Raw genomic sequence first — 19,475 nt, 5'->3', positions numbered from 1 at the left:
GCTCAGTATATCTACACCATATAGACAATTAAATAAATTAATAACTTGCCTTCTGATATTTATCATACATGGAATCTGTGTATGTACCAAGAGAAAATGGGAAGGAAAATATATAGATTATAAAAATTCTGTAGACCAGTAATGAACAATTTTTTGTTTGTTTTTGTGCCGTACTTGGCAGTTCTCAGGTCGTATTTTGGCTTGGTGTTTAGGAGTCACTCCTGTCAGTGCTGAGGGATTGCTCCTGGATCTGTGCTCAGGAGTCATTCCTGGTGAGGTTCAGGGGACCATATCTGGTACCAGAAATCGAACCAGGGTCGGCTTCATGCACCATAGCCCCTGTACTATTGCTTTGGTCTCTGGCAATCAATAATTTTATTATTTATTTATTTATTTATTTTTTATTGAATCACCATGTGGAAAGTTACAAAGCTTTCAGGTTTAAGTCTCAGTTATACAATGCTTGAACACCAATCCCTTTACCAGTGCACATATTCCACCACCAAGAATCACAATATACTTCCCCCCACTCCCCGGCCCCCCAACCCCCCACCCCGCATGTGTAGCTGATAAATTTCACTTTACTTTCACTTTGCTTTGATTCCATTCAACATTTCAACAAAAAACTTACTATTATTGTTTGGAGTTTCTCCCCCTAAAGTTGGACCTGCTGAAAAGGAAGCATTTGATAATTTGTTTTCCATTGCTAAGAATGAAGAGACATGAGATCATGAGATCGAGCTGCCGCAATAGTGGCCGCGCGCTTTTGGATTTCTGTATTTTAGTATTTTAGTAACTAAGTCCGGAGAAATTTCTGCCAGAAATTGCATCATTGCAAGCTCGTACCTCTCTGCTACTTTATATTCCACATGTGAGTGCAATCTTTCTATGTCTGTCTCTTTCTTTCTAATTTCACTCAACAACAATCAACAATTTTAACTTGAACTTGAAACTGCAACGTTTACCTTAACTCTAAAGAGATAAAATAAAATTAAGAATAAATATAACAAAATTTGCCTTAACAAATGCAGGATATTTGTTATACTCGCTTATCTGTGATGTATAGATTAATGGATGAGAAAATGTATTGTAGTAAAAGGGGGATGTCTATGATCCTTGACCCCACTGTTTAGAAAGGAGGACAGAGAAGGAAAGAAATCAAGGAAAAAAGAAGAGAATGGAAAGTCATGGGTGAACAAGCATCAGGGCTTCAGTTAGGCAGAGATGGGGTAGGGGCCTGGGTGAAGAGGGAATACGGGAACACTGGTCGAGGGAAGCTGACACTGGTGGTGGGTTTGGTGTTGAAATATGCCTAGAATTAAACTAACAATACCTTTGTAAATCACAGTTTTTTTTAAAATTATATCTTAAGATCAAGATGAGATAAACTAAAAATTGTTAGCACTGTAGCACTACAGTCCAATTTGTTCATCGATTTGCTCGAGCGGGCACCTGTAGTGTCTCTATTGTGAGACTTGTTGTTACTGTTTTTGGCATATTGAATACGCCACAGGGAGCTTGCCAGGCTCTGCCATGCGGGTGAGATACTCTGGGTAGATTGCTGGGCAATCCAAGAAGAGCGGAGGAATTGAACCTGGGTCGGCCGCATGCAAGGCAAATGCCCCACCCGCTGTGCTATCACTCCAGTCCTAAAAATTGTTAGAAATCAAAAAAGTTCAGTAAATGAAGAAGTGCTTTATATTATGAATAAAAAGATTCTATATTGTTAAGTAATTGTTCTCAGTAAATTGGTGGAAGCCTAATATAAAAATCTCAGCATGATACTTTGTTGATATTGATAATTATTTTATAGCTTACTTATAAACACTGAAAGTCCTGAATACCCAATAAAATATTTAAGGAGAAAAAGTCAGAGGACTGACACAACCAGACTTCACTTTTGTTCTAAACCAGAGTTTATCAAGAGGCCAGGGAGAAAGCTTCAGAGATTAACCACTGTACTATCTCTCTGGCCCCTTGATGAAATGTCTAACAGTGAAATTTTCATGTGACTTAATTCATTTAACAAAATTTTAAAAATCCAGATAAGCAGATTTTATGTGTCTTCTGTACTTAAATTGTCTTGATAATTATTAGCTAATCAAATTATTTTATTCTTAAAATCAAAAGGAAGAATTTATGTAGATGTTTGGCAGCAATTAAATCAGAGGTGCTGGAGAAAATGAGAATTTTAGAAAATTTTAATCTATAGTTTCATATTTTATGTCTCTAAATATAAAATAGTAATAATATATGAGGTGGCTTAATATAGGCATTTTCTCATTTTGGAGGACACTGATCTTCTAATTTCTATGGGGTAAACATATAATTATTCTAAGCTACAGTGTTCTTGTTATTCTCATAACATTTCAGCAGCATATTTTCCTATCAGCCTAGTCATCTGCATGCAAATAAAAGAATTCTTAAGTGTCATCCGTCATAGATAGTTTCATTTAAAAAAAAACAATTTGTATTCTAGTTTAGGTAATATGGTAAAATTTGTGGTATTGATTTGCAAAGTTATCTCAGAATCCGTTCATGGTAAAATTTGTGATAAAATTCCCAAACAAAACATAAAAACCTTTCAAAACAAAAATTGTTTTGGCGAGTCTATAGCACAAATCCAAGTCTTTAAATAAAATCAGAGACTGAATTTTTTTCCTTTGTGAAAAAGTTTAAAAAAATTACAATTTTCAGAAATAAAAATTTGACATTCACATATATGAAATCGTGGTCCTCAGTGACTCTTTGAATATCCTCCCCAGAGCTTGAAGTAATCATTTTATTTTTATTCACACTTTTATAGGAGTTGTGATATCCTTATGAAAGCTTACAATAATATCTGTCACTGTCACTGTCATCCCGTTGCTCATCGATTTGTTCGAGTGGGCACCAGTAACATCTCTCATTGAGAGACTTATTGTTACTGTTTTTGGCATATCCAGTACACATGGGTAGCTTGCCAGGCTCTGCCTCGAGAGCTCGATACTCTCAGTAGTTTGCCGGGCTCTCCGAGAGGGGTGGAGGAATCGAACTAGGGTTGGCCACGTGAAAGGTGAACGCCCAACCACTGTGCTATTGCTTCAGCCCAGAATAATAATATCTATCCTTGAAAAACAATATTTATGACATGTTGTTAAAAAAAGAAGGTGGTTTAGGGGATGGAGTGATAGCACAGTGGGTAGGGTGTTTGCATTGCACGTGGTGGACCCGGGTTCGATTCCCAGCATCTGATAGGGTCCTCCAAGCACCGCCAGGAGTAATTCCTGAGTGCATGAGCCAGGAGTAACCCCTGTGCATTGCCCGGGTGTGACCCAAAAAGCAAAAAAAAAAAAGGTGGTTTAGTCCATTTAAGAAACATTTTATACACTTATTAAAGTACTAAAGCTATAGCACAGTGGGTAGGGTGTTTGCCTTGCATGCGGCCGACCCGGGTTCGATTCTTCTGTCCCGTCCAGAGAGCCTGGCAAACTACCAAGAGTATATGGTTCACCAGCTGCTACCTGGGGCATATCCGATATGCCAAAAACAGTAACAAGTCTCACAATGGAGATGTTACTGGTGCTCGCTTGAGCAAATCGATGAACAACAGAATGACAGTGCTACATTAAAGAGGTTGGCGAATTCCAGAGCAAGTATTTGAACACTTTCTTTTTAGCACTGTAGCATTGTCCTCCCGTTATTCATTGATTTGCTTGAGCGGGCACCAGTAACATCTCCCTTGTGAGACTTGTTGTTACTTGTTTTGGTGCATCAAATATGCTACAGGTAGCTTGCCAGGCTCTGCTCTGATACTCTCAGTAGCTTGCTGGACTCTCCGAGAGGGACAGAGGAATCGAACCCGGGTCAGCCGCTTGCAAGGCAAACACCCTACCCCCTGTGCTATTGCTCCAGCCCCTGTGCTATCGCTCCAGACTTTCTTTTTTAAATTTTTAATTTTTTAAACTTTTAAAATGTTTTTAGATACAATTCCCTCCCTTCCTCCCTCTCTCCCTCCCTCTCTCCCTCACTCACTGTGAGATACAGTTACAAAGTTGCTCATGATTGGGTTGCAAAGTCATACACCATTCCATCACCCTAGATGTTTCCAGTCTAAGCCTAAGAATTAGGAATGTCCACTGGGTGGCAGAAGCGTTCCAGGAACGTTCCCGGGCAGCTCTGGGCAAGGCAATGAGCAATTGCCCATGTGGTGCAAAACCAGGCAAAGTGCAGGAGGACACTACCTCATCAGGAAATTTCTACCACAGGGTCCATGTGGGGACTGAGCTGCCAGGCTCTCCCAAGTGCCTGCTTCATGAACAAGGCACATTGCTCAGAGGCCTGTGAAGCGAGATCTTCGCTGACAGATTTTTTGTTTTGCATTTGTTTGTTTGTTTGTTTTGTTTTTTTGAGAGAAACTGAGAGGCCAGTGTAGGGAAGAGATCCTGAATTCTAGGATTCGCTTGTCCCCTGTGAGTTAAATGACCCAGAGTCTCCCTACGGGATCTCTGCTTTGTTGCTATTAATTGCATCGTTAATGTTCTGAAATTTTACAAAGCCATTTTACGGCAATCGTAAGAAGCAAAAAAAAAAAGACATCCATCCTTTTTTGTTTGTAACACTGTGGAATAGAAAGGGAGAAAAGACAAAAGATTTTTAGGACAATTCATTCTACTTTCTCACTGAAAATATTTGCATGTAAGATGACCCACAACGAAGTATGTTCGGCAGTAAAGTGTGATTGTTCTAAGGTTGGGGAGGGTGATGCCTCCCATCATCTTTTTCCCAAGAATTGTTTTAGCTATCCGTGGGCATTTATTGTTCCATATAAATTTCAGGATTGCTTGCTATGTTGTATGGCTTGGTCCAAAGAGGTGCTGGGCTAGATATAGCAATGCTAAGGTGACCATGCAGTGCCAGAGATCTAACTTGTGGCCTCTACACACACCAGGTGTAAATATCACCCTAAAAATGCTCTCCCTGAAAAAAATGTTCCCCTTGATCCCTAGTTAACAATAACTTATATTAAATTCCATTCAAATAACTGGATCTGTCTACTACCTGTTGCAACAGTAGTCTAGGTGGGGTCTGAATCTACATTTCTAATAAGCTCCAAGTAGACGCCGACTTTCTCATCCATGAACCACACTTTCAGTACCGAATTTCCTGAGAAAACATTTGGCTGGAGTTGGAATCACAAGGAGATTTAAGAAACTACCAATGATGTTTATGACCCTTAGTGAGTCTAATTTAGTTTGTGTGTGTTGAGTTAAATTATGTTGACTTGAGTTGTATTAAGCACCAGGATTAAAAAAAAAATCTATAAGTGATTCCATTCTGCAGCCAGAGTACTCTCAAAATAGTCTTCTGCAGTAATGGCTAGCACCCCAGGAGATTTAGGTGCACTTCCCACCCTCTTTCTTACTTTACAAACTTATTGCTAATTACAATTAGGGTTGTGCTACTGGTATCTGATAGGGAGAGAGGTCAGAAAAGATAGTTGAGATCATGTATTGCACAGGACAGTCCCCCCCCCCCCAACTAAAGACTATTTCACCCAAAAGATCAATTGTGAGAGAAATCCTGAATTGGAAGATGTGGCTAAGTCAACATTAATTCATCTGTGTGCTCATGCAGTTATTCATTCAAATGCATGTAATGACCATCTGTAATGGTTTTCCTAGTTATTAGAGGCCGTAATCAGGTTCAAGAGTCAGTTATTAAGTAGAGAGCTCATAAAGTACTCTTTAGGTAAAGATAGAATCTTTGTCACTTAAGATAGAAACTTTACCACTTATTCTAATGCTAGCAGTTAACCACTGCAGAGTTTTGTAGTCAATGTTGAAGCAGTAAAGGAGCCGGCTGATGTTCTGGGCTTTGTCCCTTTGTGTATTTCTGGCTTGAATACTGAGTGTTGACCATCCAGAAGCAGGGAAAAGACTGACATGTTTTTCTGAGCCTTCTTCTAGCTCTTCGCATTGTCTTAAAAACATTCCCTTAGATTGGAGGTGGAGTGGGGAGCAAAAAATCTTCCTCAAATGTTGGCAAACTGGTTAAGTTCAATGAGAATGAGTGAGTAAACTTATGAAAAATAATTTCCATTTGCTGGGCCTGAACTGCATGCCAGGTGCTTTTTTCAATCCCTTGGGGGAAAATTTGTTCACTCCATTATAATGTTCGTGTAATCATGACTTGTAGACTATAAATCACAGCATACAAGAGCCAGCATCTGTATCACTAGATCTATTTCCTTGGTAATAAATATCCTTGGATATATTCCTCTGAGAATGCTACATATTCTCACCACAGCAGGGAGTTTATACAATTTACAGTGAGGCAGGAATTGTAATATAAAAGTCACACCTATAAAATGATTGCTAAGGAGTATACTTAACAATGTTTTAAAATTACTACATCATTGCTTTTAGTGTTGTTAGCACAGGGTGTGATGATTTGGGGGTCCAAGGATTTGGGGCTACACCCAGTGATGCTCAGAAGCTGGTCCTGATTCTTTGCTCCAGGTTCACTCCTGAAAGTGTTCTGGTGCTCCAGGGACCGGAGGCAGTACTAGGAATCATCAAGCCAAATGAGCCAAACCAGAAAAGGTTGGCAGCATGCAAGACAAGTGTCCTACTTCCTGTACTGTCTTTGACCTTTCTATATTTTTTAAATGGATAAACATTTTTATTAATTTTATGGTAGATGAGGTAATATGGTTGTAATAGTGCTAATGCTTTATGGGTGTTTTTATGGGGCATCTATAAGTTTTTTCTTATTTCTGGCGGAGGGGCACACCCAGCAATGCTCAGGGCTTACTCTTAGCTTTGCACTCAGGAATCACTCCTGCTGGGACTCTGGGGACCATCTTGGATGTTGAATATGAGAAAACAGGTTGGTCACATACAGAGCAAACATCCTACCTGCTGTACTAGCACCCTAGCCCCAGGGAATCTATGTCTTTATAAGCCTCCAAGTTTGGGAGCTGTGGGTTTTGGTTCTCATGAAAGCTCTTCTTGTCTTCCAAAGGCCTTTGGTAAGTGAATGTTGTGTACAAGCAGGCCAGATGTCTTCAAAGGCAGCGAACACTAAATCGTGTTAAAATTTCCATCTCTTGTGTATGGTTGCCACTATCATTATGCTGACTTCTTTAAACTGGTAAGTATCTTTGTTCTGTATTTAAAATCTAGCCAAGCAAACTTTACCTATACTCTCCATGGCAGTGTTTTTCCAAGCAAACTGCTGTGAAACCCCTTTGTGGGTCATGAAGTGCTTTTCACTTTCATTTTTTGAAGGAGTTGGGAGACCTTCCAAGTGGGGCTCAGGAAGTTCAGGGCTCACTCCCTGTGATTCTGGGCCAGCCTGGCTGGAGGCTCAAGGCAAGGGCTGAAAGATGTTGTATTGCTCAGTTCTCATGGTGCCAGGGATTATTTGGGACACCAGGACAGTACTGGGAAACCTCCAAAATTATATCCAAAGGGCTTGGAGACTTCTAGGACTGTGCTTAGCAACTCTTGTGGGCCATGTGGTCGTAGGAATCAAACTTGGTTCACCTCATGCAAGGCATGCATCTTAACCCCTCAACTATCTCTCTCACCTCAGATCTTTTCTTTTAATGATATAAACTGAAATATGATAAAGAGCATCAGAGAGCATCCCATGTAATAAGCATTATTTTAATTTTTTCTGCTTCTTTGGTATATTTCTATATTAATTTTTCATTTTGGCTGAAACAAATTGTCCAAACTTTTGTGACCCAAACCTACACTAATTTAATCACCTTTTAGGTTTGTAGGTTAAAACTGCAGTAGTAGTCTCACAGGATGAATGGCAAGATGTCTGCTGACCTAGATCTTTGGGAAGATTCCACATTCCTACTTTTCCTAGTTTATAGGGATTATCCACATTCGTTGGCTTGTGGCCCTTCGTCTATCTTTCAAACAGTATTGGTTGGCTGAGTTCTTTTCATGTCCTATCACTTTGATCTCCCCTTCTGCTTCACACTTCTATCTTGAAGGACCCCATGATACATTGGGCTACTTGACTAACCCCAATGGTCACCTGGTTCCATTGGCTGATTAAAACCTTATTTCCCTTTTGCCATTTAAATTATATCCTGAAGAATTAGATTTACAGTATTTGAGGGAGACATTTCTCTTCCTAAAGCCATAATCTAAGAGTTTTTAAAATATGGTCTTATTTTATTTTTAATTTTTTAAATTTATGTTTAACTGAATCACAGTGAGATACACAGTTACAAAGTTGTTCATGATTGGATTTCACTCATTTAATGTTCCAACACTTATTCCTTCACCAGTGTACATTTCCCACCACCAGTGGCCCCAGTTTTCCTCCTGCCCCCAAACCCCACTGCTTCCACCCTCTATGATGGGCACTTTTCTTTTTCTTCTCTCTCTCTCTCTCACTCTCTAAGCATTATGATTTGCAATACAGACACTGAAATACTATAATGTATATGCCCGACCCGGGTTCAATTCCTCAGCCCCTCTCGGAGAGCCTGACAAGCTACTGAGAGTATCCTGCTCGCACGGCAGAGCCTGGCAAGCTACCCATAGCATATTCGATATGCCAAAAACAGTAACAACAAGTCTCACAATGAATATGTTACTAGTGCCTGCTCAAGCAAATCAATGAACAGATGAACAGTAGGACGACAGTGCTACAGTGTACATCCCTTTACCTGCTTTCAACACTCAGTTGGCCAGAGTGATCATTTCTATTTTTTTTTCATACTGGTCCCTTCTCTATCCTAATTGCCCTTTGCTCCCCATGCACTTGTGGCAAGCTTCTGACCACTAATCAGTCCTCCTGGCCCCTGTTTCTTTTCTGCCTTAGTTATTAGTCTCATGATATTTTTTTTATATCCCACAAATGGGTACAGTTATTCTGCATATGTCCCTCTCCTTCTGACTCATTTCACTCAGCATGATACTCTCTATGTTCATCCATTTATAAGCAAATTCATGACCTCATTTTTCCTGACTGCTGTGTAGTATTCATTGGTAGATATACCATAATTTTTTTATCCAATCATCTGTTCTTGGGCACTCAGGTGGTTTCCAGATTCTGATGGCTATTGTGAATAGTGCTTCAGTGTACATAGAAGTGCAGATGTCACTTCTGCTGTGTGTTTTTGGGTCCCCAGGTTATATTCCCATAAGTAGTATTGCTGGGTCTAATGGGAGCTCAATTTCTAGTTTTTTTGAGGAAAGTCGGTCAATCTTGTTTTCCAAAAAGGCTGGACCAGTCGGTATTCCCACCAACAATGAATGAGAGTCCCTTTCTTCCTGTATCTGCACCAGCACTTTTGCATGTGTGCCAGTCTCGGGTGTGAGATATATCTCATTGGTATTTTGATATGAATCTCTCTGATGATTAGTGATATAGAGCATTTTATTATGTAAGTTTGTGTCTTTTGGCCATTTATATTTCTTCTTGGAGGAAATTTCCATTCATTTCTTCTCCCCATATTTTGATGGGGTTCAAAGATTTATTCCTTCTAAAGTTCTGCCATTGCCCTCTATATCTTTGATATTAACCCCTTATCAGTTTGGTATTTGGTAAATAATTTTACCCATTCTGTATGCTGTCTTTGTATCTTGGTCATTGTTTCTTTTGAGGTGCAGAAGCTTCTTAGCTTAAAGTAGACTCATTTGTTTATCCTTACTTGCACTTGCTTGGTCAGTGGTATTTCATCTTTGAAGATGCCTTTAGCTTTGATGTCATGGAGGGTTTTGCCTATGATTTCTTCCATGTACCTTAGGGATTCAGGTCTGATGTTGAGGTCTTAATCCATTTTTATCTGAATTTTGTGCATGGCATTAAGTAGAAGTCTTGTTCATTTTTTAACAGGTAGCTGCCCAATTTTCCCAGCACCACTTGTTAAAGTGGTTTTCCTTGGTCCACTTCATATTTTTTGCTTCTTTATCAAAGATTAGGTGATCATTATTTGAAGGCTGTGTCAGGATATTAAACTCAATTTCATTGGTCTGAGGGTCTATCTTTATTCCAATACCATGGTGTTTCAATTACTACTGCTTTGCAGTACAGTTTGAAGTTGGGGAAGGTAATACCTCCCATCATATTTTTCCCAAGGATTTCATTAGCTATTCATGGAGGTTTTCTTGTTCTACATGAATTTCAGGAGTGTTTGATTTATATCTTTGAAAAATGTCATGGGTATCTTTCTAGGGACTGAAATAAGCCTGTATAATGCTTTGGGGGAGTATTGCTATTTTGACAATGTTACTCCTCTTGGTTCATGAGCAGGGCATGTGTTTCCATTTCCTTACGTCCTCTCTAATTTCATGAAGTAGTGTTTTATAGTTGTCTTTGTATAGGTCCTTCACCAATTTAGTTAAGCTGACTCTGAGATATTATGATTTCTTGAAGCATAGTTGTGAATGTGATTTTTAAAAAATATTTCTATCTTCTCTTTCATTTTTTGTATTTAGGAAAGCCATGGACTTTTTGGTATTGATTCTTTAACCTGCCACTTTACTATAGAAATCTATTCTTTTTTAGGATTTTTTAGGATTTTGTTTTGTTTTGTTTTTAGGATCTTGTTTTGTAGAGTTTATAGGATTTTCTAAGTATAGTATCATGTCATCTGCAATAGTGAAAGCTTGACATCTTCCTTTTATCTCTGGATGCCCCTGATATCTTTTTCTTGCCTAACTGCTATGGAAAATACTTCTGTTACTATATTGAATAGAACTGGTGAGTGGGACCCCTTGTCTTGTGCCTGATCTTAGGGTCTTCAAAGGTATTTAGTTTTTCACCATTGACCATAATACTTGCTGTGGGCTTGTTGTAGATGGTTTTGACTATATTGAGGATCATTTCTTCAAGTCCTATTTTGTTAAAGAGTTTTATCATTAATGGGTGCTGAATCTTGCCAAAAGCTTTATTTGTATTCATTGATATGATCTTTTTTTTTTCTTTTATTGATATGGTGTTAATTGACTTGTGAATGTTAAACCATCCTTGCATCCCTGGGATGAATTCTACTTGGTCGTGGTGCATGATCTTTTTGATGAGTTGTTGGATTCTATTTTCTAGAATAGAAATATGATCTTATGATAAAATAATTTTTAACTAAGCAAACCATTTTATTAATTTTCTTTTAGACTTTATTCCTCAGCTACTTCAGTTTAAATTGGATGAAAAGAATGTACTGTTTATAAGAAAAATTTTAAAAGAAATTCTGTATCCAGGAAATGGCCCTGATAATATTTAAGATGTAGAATTTATTTCATAAAAGGTGGGGGGCTGGAGCACAGCACAGTGGGAAGTGAGTTTTCCTTGCACGTGGCCGACCTGGGTTCAATTCCCAGCATCTCATATGGTCCCCCGAGTACTGCCAGGAGTAATTACTGAGTGCACGAGTGAGGAATAACCCCTGTGCATCGCTAGATGTGACCCAAAAAGCAAAAAAAAAAAAGTGCGGGGTGTGTGTGGGGGGTTGTCCCACTAAGAGCTAAGAGATGCTCCTAAGTACTTGGGTGTCACTCTTGGTTGTGCTCAGGGTCTCTGCATACTGGTATCAAATCTGGACCTCCCATATGCAAAGCATATGCATCAGGTCTTTAAGGTAGCTCGCCAATTGCATAAATAAAAATTTAAGAGCAATCATAATATAAAATAGGTAACAGTAACTTCTTAAGGCTTTATCTTCAGAAGTTCACTCAATTCAGTTTGCTTCAGTCTATCTTTGCCTTAAGTACTTTCAGGCAGTGGTAGATCAGGTTCCACAACATGTTTCCATGTCTTTGTTTCTCAATATGAAGACTGATTTGCATTTCTATTAACATGGAAATCCACTCTCTGACCTCTAGTCATTAGTATCATTAGTAATTTTGCCACTTTGTGGCTTATCTCTCTGTAAGAATAACTAGGGAAAGATGGTTCAATGGGTAAGGCTCAAGCCCCAGGAACCATATATGGTCCCTTGAACCCCGCCAAGAGTGATCCCTGAGCACAGAACCAAGAGTAAGCACTGTGTGTGTCCCAAAAACAAAATTTAAAAGGACTACAGCTAGTATGCAGCTGAAATGGGGAACGTTAGAGTCAAATGAGCATTCATTTTAAACAACATAAAAATTAAGAAGCAAAGGAAACAAGGCTACACTTGACAGAAAAACAAACCCCAAATCCAAATTCTTTACTTTTGAGATCACTTCATCTCTTTTCACACTCATATTTCTCTTTGTAATGTGTGTGCTCACTGACCATCAACTCTGAGTGTTCCTATGAGATAAGCAGGGGTTATTTTTACAGTTTTCAGCTGGGAAAAACAGAAAATTAAGTTACTTAATTGAAATCAAATCGCTAGTGAATTTAGACTTAGCATTGTGAAAAAACTGTGTAAACACTTGAATTAACTTGAACGTATTGAGTACTTAATGTTGGTTGGTTTGTGCTTAAGAGATTTGAAAAAATACAAGTAAATGGCAGATGTGCTACTAGCTTCACAGAACTCAGCTTTATTTTGGAGGTAAGAGGTGAACCAGTGAACAGGTGCAGATGGGAACATGTGTGCACTTGTGTAACACAGGTGGATTTGTACAGATGAGTATAAGGCCATGTGTATATGTATGTTTCTGTGTACATGTTTGCAAGTTGTTTTGTGTTTTGTGTGCCTGAGCGTTTCTGTGTGCATGTGACTGTGTATGAGGAACTGAATGTCAGAGGCAGCAGATACTCTAGTGCAAGTGTGTATAAATCAAATTGTTTTCTCAATCCATCTTTAGAAATGCTTTCTTAGGGAGCAATAGCACAGCAGGTAGGGCGTTTGCCTTGCACGCGGCCGACCCGGGTTCGATTCCCAGCATCCCATATGGTCCCCTGAGCACCGCCAGGAGTAATTCCTGGGTGCAGAGCCAGGAGTAACCCCTGTGCATCGCCAGGTGTGACCCAAAAAGCAAAAAACAACAACAACAACAATAACAAAAGAAATGCTTTCTTATCTAATTTGTTTGGAGCAAGCCCTGTTTAAACATTGTATAATATTATACCGTGACCAAATTAGTAGCCTAAACATTAGGATGTTTTATTATTTATTTATTATTTATTATTATTTATTTATTCTTATTTGTTATTTATTTATTGTAATTATACATATGTATATAGCACAGAGAGTCTCTGGCCTGCATGCCTGGCTGTCTTCCCCAGGGCACCTCGGAGGGGATGGGCTCCAGCTTCCTTCCCTGCCCCGAGCAGAGCTTTCTCGGCCAAAGACCTCTGGAATTTTAGCCACAGCCATGCTCAAGGACCCTCTCCACATGTTTGGATGAGTCTCAAGCATGAAGGTACCGGCAGAGAGACCCAGGTGTGTCGGACCTGGGGCTGAGACCTCCAAGTCTGCTCGGATTGGGACTGGGCCTTTCTGTCCAGATTTCCCATTTTCCAGTAGCTAGGTGGTCACACCCAGGGGCTGTCCCCCCAGCCAGCCCCCTCCTGCCCCCCACCCATGCGCCCTGTAATCCCATCAATGGCCAATATCCAGAGACTTAAAAAAAAGGTTCCAGAACCGAGGGGCCGCAAAACAGTCGACCGACATCTTTATAGCCTAGTTCTCCCTCTGGGAGAACCACAGACTACTGAGAGTTTCCTGCCCACATGGGAGAGCCTGGCAAGCTCTCTGTAGTGTATTCATATGCCAAAACCAGTAATAATGCTGGGTCTCATTCCCCTGACCCTGAAAGAGCCTCCAATGCAGCATTGTTGGGAAAGACAAGTAAGGAGAGGCTTCTAAAATCTCAGGGCTAGGACAAATAGAGATGTTACTGAGACTGTTCGAGAAATTCGACTATCATTGGGATGATGATGATGATGATGATGATGGTGATGATGATGATGATGATGATGATATAGCACTGTAGCACTGGCATCCCATTGTTCATTGATTTGCTCGAGTGGGCACCAGTAACGTCTCCATTGTGAGACTTGTTACTTTTTTTTTCTTTTTGGGTCACACCTGACGATGCACAGGGGTTACTCCTGGCTCATACACTCAGGAATCACTTCTGGCAGTGCTCAGGGGACCATATGGGATGCTGAGAATCGAACCCGGGTCGGCCGCATGCAAGGCAAACGCCCTACCCACTGTGCTATCACTCCAGCCCCTTCTTACTGTTTTTGGCATATCGAATATGCCACGGGTAGCTTGCCAGGCTCTGCTGTGTGGGCAGGATAATCTCGCTAGCTTGCTGGTCTCTCCAAGAGGGATGGAGGAATTGAACCTGGGTCAGCTGTGTGCAAGGCAAAGGCCCTTTTGTGCTATCGCTCCCGTCCATATATATATATATATATATGTGTGTGTGTGTGTGTGTGTGTGTGTGTGTGTGTGTGTATTATATGGGGGGGCACATACAGCTGTGCTCAGTGCTTACTCCTGCCTCTGCACTCAGGGATCACTCCTGGAAGCAACTGGGAAACCATATTTGGTGCAGGGGGTCAAACCCTGGTAGCTCTGTACACAACAAACAACCTACCCACTGTCCTATTGCCCTGGTCCCCAACACTAGGATGATTTCTGATGGCAAGTTAATCAAAATGTATTGGGGGAGATTTTTCATATGCGCTTTTTTTACTTTTCTGTTTCCTGAAACAGATTTAGCTAGTGAAATCCATACTTAATTTATTGCCAGTACAAAAGCCTTTTGCGAAGGTAAATATCATTACTATTTCTGGGCTAGAGAAATAGTACAAGGGTTAAAGTGTTTGTCTTGCGTTCTGTCAACCCCCTGAATATATAAGGTCCCAAAAAACTGCCATGGTGACTCCCAGGTACAGAGTCAAGAGCAGTCCCTGAGCACTTTTGAGGGTGGGGCACCCCTTCTTTATAGCATTTCTGTTCAATTTTTATGGGAGAGTCAAAAAGAGGGTACGTGGGAGGAAAGATAGTAGAAAACTGGTTTGGGAGATTGTTGCTTTATTGCAGAGAATCTGCCTTTAAAATAGTGAGATGGGGGCAGAAGGAGAACTGGGCAGGAATGGGGCAGTAGGTCTCTGGAGGAATGGTGACGTGTGGGAAGAAGACCTGTATTGGCTCCAGAGAGAACAAGGAGTCTCAGGAGGCTATAAACTGAGAATATTGTCTTTCTTTTTTTTTTCTTTTTGGGTCACACCCAGCAATGCACCGGGGTTACTCCATGCACTCAGGAATTACTCCTGGCAGTGCTCAGAGAACCATATGAGATGCTGGGAATCAAGCTTGAGTCAGCTGCATGCAAGGCAAATGCCCTACCCACTGTGCTATCGCTCCAACCCTCATAAACTGAGAATATTTTCATTTAAGTATTACATATTCCTGGGGAAGATCTTACACTAATAAAAAATATTATTTTGGAGGCATTATGTTTCATTCTTGTCTGACCCAAATAAAGGGATTTAGCATTCTTCTCTAGAATGTCTTTATTCTTCAATGAAGGAATGATGTACTTTCAGGTACCAAGAATCAAGCCATTCAGAAAATAGACTATGCACCAAGATAGATCGCTAAGAACAAGCTCTAGGCTCAGAGTTCTATTTCAAGAACTATTATGTTTTTTTTCTGGGGGGGGGCAAGGAGACAGCACAGGAGTTAGGGCACTGGTGACCCTGAATTAATGCCTGGTATACAGAACCCCTTGAACATTCTTCAGGTGTGGCCTTATTTGCTCCTCAGTATATACTCTAAAATAATACTTTTTCCCACGTGTGCTTTTGACTATAGATACTATTTTCAAATATCTACTAAAAATCTACATTCACATTCTGCTTATTAAAATTATCAGTTGAATGAGAAAATTTAAATAGTAAATTTATTCTTTGACGGCCATCTTTTTCTATTTGATGCTTGACCTAGTTGGAGGGGTGTGTGTGTGTGTGTGTGTGTGTGTGTGTGTGTGTGTGTGTGTGAGAGTGTGTGCACACATGTGCATGTGTGTGGGTGTGTGCATGTGTGTATACAATCCTATATCTGGTCTTTTATCCTGAATCTTGATTTCTTTTAATGAGGTTTTTAAGATATATGTATATATGTATATGTATATACATACACATATATGTATACTCTTCAGTAAAATTTGTTTAAACATTGGTTCCCCCTATAAACGACTACTTTTGACCTGTGTATTGTTTATATTTGTGTCTTGGAGAGTAGTGATTCATTTTCTTATAAAAATTATTCTTATTTGTAGTATCCTCATATCTGACCAACTATAATACCTGTTTTGTTCTCATTGGACAACACCAAAAAAAAACCAACAACAACCCAATAACTTGTTTTGGCCTATGTTGGGGATGAAGAGATTTCACAGTGGTAAAAGCATTTGACTTGCATATTTCAGCACCACATGTGGTTCCCCTGAACACCATCAGATATTGCCCCTGAGCAAAGAGCCAGGGGTGTCCCCTCCTTAAAATAAAGGTGCATGTTTGCATGGTGAGGCTGCTCAAGTGGTAGATCACAAGCCAGGCATATTCACGTACTCGAATTCAATCTCCAGCACTGTATAGCCTTCAGAGAACCTTTGGGTGTAGTCCCTGTGATAAGATATGGGGCCAGAGAGCCAGTACAGTGGGAAAGATGCTTGTCTTCTATATGGTACCACAGCATATGGTCTGGTACCATATATGGTCCATGGAGCACAATCAGGAGTCAGGAGGAAGCCCAGAGCAACACCAGGTGTGGTCCCGACTCACTAACAAAAGAAATAAAATTTGTTTTGTAGTATCTTATTTGTATTTGTATTATTGTATACAATAAATACCACTTGTATTTACAAGTGGTACAAATTTATTATATTTTACATGGAGTGTTGAAGAAGAAAATAAGAATGAGTCTTAAGTATTTTCTTGCACTAATATATTCCATTTTGCCTTTGGTTTATGCTGCTACATAATTTTTAAAGTTAAGAGATGACTTTCCAATACGTTTTTCTTTCTCCGTATTTAATTTTTCTCTCATGACCTTAGATTATGAGACTTTATTCAATGATTAAATGTCAAACATATGAATCACTGCATATTAGTGAATGCATGGATTTATAATAAGTTTTGATCATGCTCTTTGTGAGAGGACCTTGCACATAAGTTATTAATGCAAGTTGTTATGGCCTCGGAAAAATAATAAAATAGGAATTGCTGTCCTAAAGTTTATTAATTTTTGAACATTTAAAAGAAACATCACCTTTCCCTCCATTGAGGTTGTGGTGATGAGGGTGGTCCTGCACATCTTTTGCTGAGGTACTTTTTGAACATCAGGCTGAAATGCACTCACACTCAATCCAAGTGCTCACCAAGGTTACCACCATTTTTTTTAAAATTTATTTATTTTTAATTAGAGAATCACCGTGAGGGTACAGTTACAGATTTATACACTTTTGTGCTTATACTTCCCTCATACAAAGTTTGGGAACCCATCCCTTCACCAGTGCCCATTCTCCACCACCCGTAAACCCAGTGTCCCTCCCACCCTCCCCAATCCCATCTCCCCCCCACCCCACCCTGCCACTGTGGCAAGGCATTCCCTTCTGTTTTCTCTCTCTAATTAGCTGTTGTGGTTTGCAATAAAGGTGTTGAGTGGCCGCTGTGCTCAGTCTCTAGCCCTCATTCAGCCCGCAACTCCCTTCCCCCACATGGCCTTCGACTACAATGTAGTTGGTGATCGCTTCTCTGAGTTGACCTTTCCCCGGAACGTGAGGCCAGCCTCGAAGCCATGGAGTCAACCTCCTGGTACTTATTTCTACAGTTCTTGGGTGTTAGTCTCCCACTCTGTTATTCTATATACCATAGATGAGTGCAATCTTTCTATATCTGTCTCTCTCTTTCTGACTCATTTCACTCAGCATGAAACTTTTCATGCCCATCCACTTGACTACAAAATTCTTGACCTCCTTTTTTCTAACAGCTGCATAGTATTCCATTGTATAGATGTACCAAAGTTTCCTCAACCAGTCATCCGTTCTGGGGCATTCGGGTTTTTTCCAGATTCTGGCTATTGTAAACAGTGCTGCGATGAACATACATGTGCAGATGTTGTTTCGATTGTACTTTTTTGCCTCTCTGGGATATATTCCCAGCAGTGGTATTGCTGGGTCAAATGGGAATTCAATATCTAATTTTTTGAGAGTCGTCCAAATTGTTTTCCAGAAGGGCTGAACCAGTCGGCATTCCCACCAGCAGTGAAGAAGGGTCCCTTTCTCCCCACATCCTCTCCAACAGCGGTTGCTTTTGTTCTTTTGGATGTGTGCTAGTCTCTGTGGTGTGAGGTGGTTACCACCATTTTTGTTGCGGTGCCGGACCGCATGGTCACCTGGGGCAAGCATTCTTGGTTGAGCCTCACAAGGTAGAGTTGTGATGCTTTCCAGGGGTGCTGCAGTGCCTACTACACAAGTGTGAGTTTCCAGGTCAATGCAGTACCCATACATGCTTCCTGGCCAAGGTATACTTACTCTTCCTTCCTTCCTTCCTTCCTTCCTTCCTTCCTTCCTTCCTTCCTTCCTTCCTTCCTTCCTTCCTTCCTTCCTTCCTTCCTTCCTTCCTTCCTTCCTTCCTTCCTTCCTTCCTTCCTTCCTTCCTACCTTCCCTCCCTCCCTCCCTCCCTCCCTCCCTCCCTCCCTCCCTCCCTCCCTCCTTCTTTCTTTCTTTCTTTCTTTCTTTCTTTCTTTCTTTCTTTCTTTCTTTCTTTCTTTCTTTCTTTCTTTCTTCTTTCTTTCTTTCTTTCTTTCTTTCTTTCTTTCTTTCTTTCTTCCTTTCTTCCTTCCTTCCTTCCTTCCTTCCTTCCTTCCTTCCTTCCTTCCTTCCTTCCTTCCTTCCTTCCTTCCTTCCTTTCTTTCTTTCTTTCTTTCTTTCTTTCTTTCTTTCTTTCTTTCTTTCTTTCTTTCTTCCTTCCTTTCTATAAATTTATTTATTGAATCACCGTGAGAGCAGTTACAAAGCTTTCGAGTTTAAGTTTCAGTCATATAACGTGAAACACCTGTCCCTTCACCAGTGCACGTTTTCCACCACCAAAAACTCCAGTATACCCCCCATCCCACACCCTCCCCCTACCTGTGTGGCAGCTGGTTTCTACATTACTGTCTCTCTACTTTGATTACATTCAATATTTTGACACCAGACCCGCCATTATTATTTGAGATTTTACCCCAACACTCAGATCTGCCAAAAAGGTAACATTAGACAATTTGCTTTCTGTTGCCGATTGTGAATAGCATATGATGGTGTGCGGCCGCAGTAGCAGCTTGTGCAATTTTGGAATTCTGAAATTTTAATAATTAAATCTGCAAGGATTTCTGCCAAAAGCTGCTGGGTCCCATGATTTGTTTCTGATTCTCTGGGATAATGGCTGTTAAGCAGCCTGATCAGGAGCCAGAGAGGCCATTCATGGGTGGTGACTTGGGGTTTCATTGTGGCAGGGGAAGAAAGGCCGGCTTCACCCCCATCCCATGAGGCCCCGAGTGTCTCGTCACTGCGGACCCATAGCCAAGATA

The sequence above is a fragment of the Sorex araneus genome, chromosome 4, assembly GCF_027595985.1.
Source record: "Sorex araneus isolate mSorAra2 chromosome 4, mSorAra2.pri, whole genome shotgun sequence".
Lineage (NCBI taxonomy): Eukaryota > Metazoa > Chordata > Mammalia > Eulipotyphla > Soricidae > Sorex > Sorex araneus.
The sequence above is the reverse complement of the archived record's forward strand: the minus strand, read 5'-3'. Positions refer to the sequence as shown.